This window comes from Schistocerca piceifrons, unplaced genomic scaffold (genome assembly GCF_021461385.2).
Source record: "Schistocerca piceifrons isolate TAMUIC-IGC-003096 unplaced genomic scaffold, iqSchPice1.1 HiC_scaffold_961, whole genome shotgun sequence".
Classification (NCBI taxonomy): Eukaryota; Metazoa; Arthropoda; class Insecta; order Orthoptera; family Acrididae; genus Schistocerca; species Schistocerca piceifrons.
The window spans coordinates 945001-947500 of NW_025729236.1; the positions used below are offsets into that span (position 1 = coordinate 945001).

At 58.5% G+C, this 2500-nt stretch overlaps 1 non-coding gene across 1 annotated transcript in view; it reads right to left on the bottom strand.

The window, feature by feature from the left end:
- The window catches only part of LOC124774111, a 1909-nt gene extending 1094 nt beyond the window's left edge, over positions 1-815 (bottom strand). The window contains exon 1 of the ribosomal RNA XR_007015104.1: positions 1-815. This exon is cut by the window's left edge and continues 1094 nt beyond it. This is a non-coding gene — a ribosomal RNA (small subunit ribosomal RNA).
- Positions 816-2500: the final 1685 nt, after the last annotated feature.

Below are 2500 nucleotides of genomic sequence, written 5' to 3' on the forward strand. Positions count from 1 at the left end.
AATAAAGAGCACCCTGGTAGGATTTCAACGGGGTCCGCCTCGGGACGCACGAGCACGCACGGGGCGGTCGCACGCCTTCGGCTCGCCCCACCGGCAGGACGTCCCACGATACATGACAGTTAAACACCGACGGGCGGTGAACCAACAGCGTGGGACACAAATCCAACTACGAGCTTTTTAACCGCAACAACTTTAATATACGCTATTGGAGCTGGAATTACCGCGGCTGCTGGCACCAGACTTGCCCTCCAATAGATACTCGTTAAAGGATTTAAAGTGTACTCATTCCGATTACGGGGCCTCGGATGAGTCCCGTATCGTTATTTTTCGTCACTACCTCCCCGTGCCGGGAGTGGGTAATTTGCGCGCCTGCTGCCTTCCTTGGATGTGGTAGCCGTTTCTCAGGCTCCCTCTCCGGAATCGAACCCTGATTCCCCGTTACCCGTTACAACCATGGTAGGCGCAGAACCTACCATCGACAGTTGATAAGGCAGACATTTGAAAGATGCGTCGCCGGTACGAGGACCGTGCGATCAGCCCAAAGTTATTCAGAGTCACCAAGGCAAACGGACCGGACGAGCCGACCGATTGGTTTTGATCTAATAAAAGCGTCCCTTCCATCTCTGGTCGGGACTCTGTTTGCATGTATTAGCTCTAGAATTACCACAGTTATCCAAGTAACGTGGGTACGATCTAAGGAACCATAACTGATTTAATGAGCCATTCGCGGTTTCACCTTAATGCGGCTTGTACTGAGACATGCATGGCTTAATCTTTGAGACAAGCATATGACTACTGGCAGGATCAACCAGGGAGCTGCGTCAACTAGAGCTGAGCAGCCGGCCGCCCGGGAGTGTGTCCCGGGGGCCCGCGCGAACACGCAAGCGTCCGCTCAATCATTCTGCAAACAGGAGGAGGCTGAGCTCCCCTGCACAATACACCTCGAAACCCTCTCAGGTCCCGGCGGCGCGCAGCGCCGTCCCAAGTACTTGGTCGGGTTCGAGAGAGGCGCAATCGCCCGGAGTTAGGCGAGTAGACGCTTTCGGTGCGACCACCCGTGCTCCCAACTGAGCTTGCCGCTGCCGACAGAGGCCCGGGAGCGTGCTGTCGTGGCATTGCCGGCGGGAGACAACACGCGCCACCTACGGTGACCGGCAGCTCCAACGCCAGCGCCACAGAAGGACAAAAGCCCCACTTGGGTGCCGAAGCGAACTCTCCCAGCACAGCGCACGCGCCAACACATCCGCACAGCTGCGATACAAACCACCAGCGAGAACCGCTGGGGCGACCGAGCAGCAGGCGGCGCATCCTCAACGCACACAGTCCTCAATCGGACCAGCACACTGAAGATGTCCACCGCGCTTCGCACCGGGCCCGCGAGGACCTACTTTGGCCGCACGGCGCCGCGCGCAGGGTGCGCCGGCGCGCAGCTGCGACGCCTGCCGCGTCCGTCGGCCGGCGCGCCTGCCACTGGCCGCCCCCACCAGCCGGCTGTAGCGCGTGCGCCCACGCACCGCGCGGCCAGCACGCCGGGAGGCGCCCCCTCACCGGCCGGGGACGGTCCCACCCAGCCACCGCCGCGTATCGCTTCACACCCAGATGCCGTTCAGTTTCGTCGGCATGGTGGGTATCGCTGGAACAACCGGTTAGTACCTCAACCTATCGTCGCCATCACCGATTCACCCCTAGCGAGAACAACCGCACCACAACGGGTTACCATTTGTTCATTTGCGTAACTTCACCAGAAAACGCAGGCGTCCATCGCCATTTGCAACTTCAACGACTATTGCATGCCTGTGTCAGGTGTCACGCCACACTACGTCTGCCCACATACACGCAACAAAATGTGCACGCCTAGACAATACGTGGAAGGTGGCCCCCGTACGTATGCGATGTCCATTGCTCGAACGACTGTGAACCGGCCTCTGTAGCATGTCGCAGATATGGAACGCGGTGCACCATGCCATCACGGTGTGTGAGGAGAGACGACTAGGTCCGAATACATCAACAGACAGCTCATGCTGATCGCCATCCACGGCGTCCGTTCCTCCCACACGTCTCTATGGCGTACCACACTGCAATCCAGCTCTCATAGGGAGACGACACGTAGCTGCGTGCACAATATTTGCACTGTATGGTCCGCCGTTTTTGGGCGCAGTCGTTGTACGGTCACACATGTGCCACGATGTATCATTCAGTACATAAGGACGAATGTGCAGTACAGATTGTGGTTCACGCGTACGACATCAGCGGACAGTTGACACAGGCCGCACCACAACGTAGCCTGCGTACGTCGCATGCGAAGGGCATTGAACATGCAAACTTGTCACCAACCAGCTTGCGAAGGCAGGGGGCAAGGTGGGGACGTGGGGAGGGGTGGGGGGGGGGCGGCATGTACGTCCTGCTGCCATCCACATTACAGTGTACAGCAGGAGCATGTGGAAAGTCAGCAAGACTTGCAAGGTGTTTAACATGAAGCGATACACAGGGGAGCGGGCAG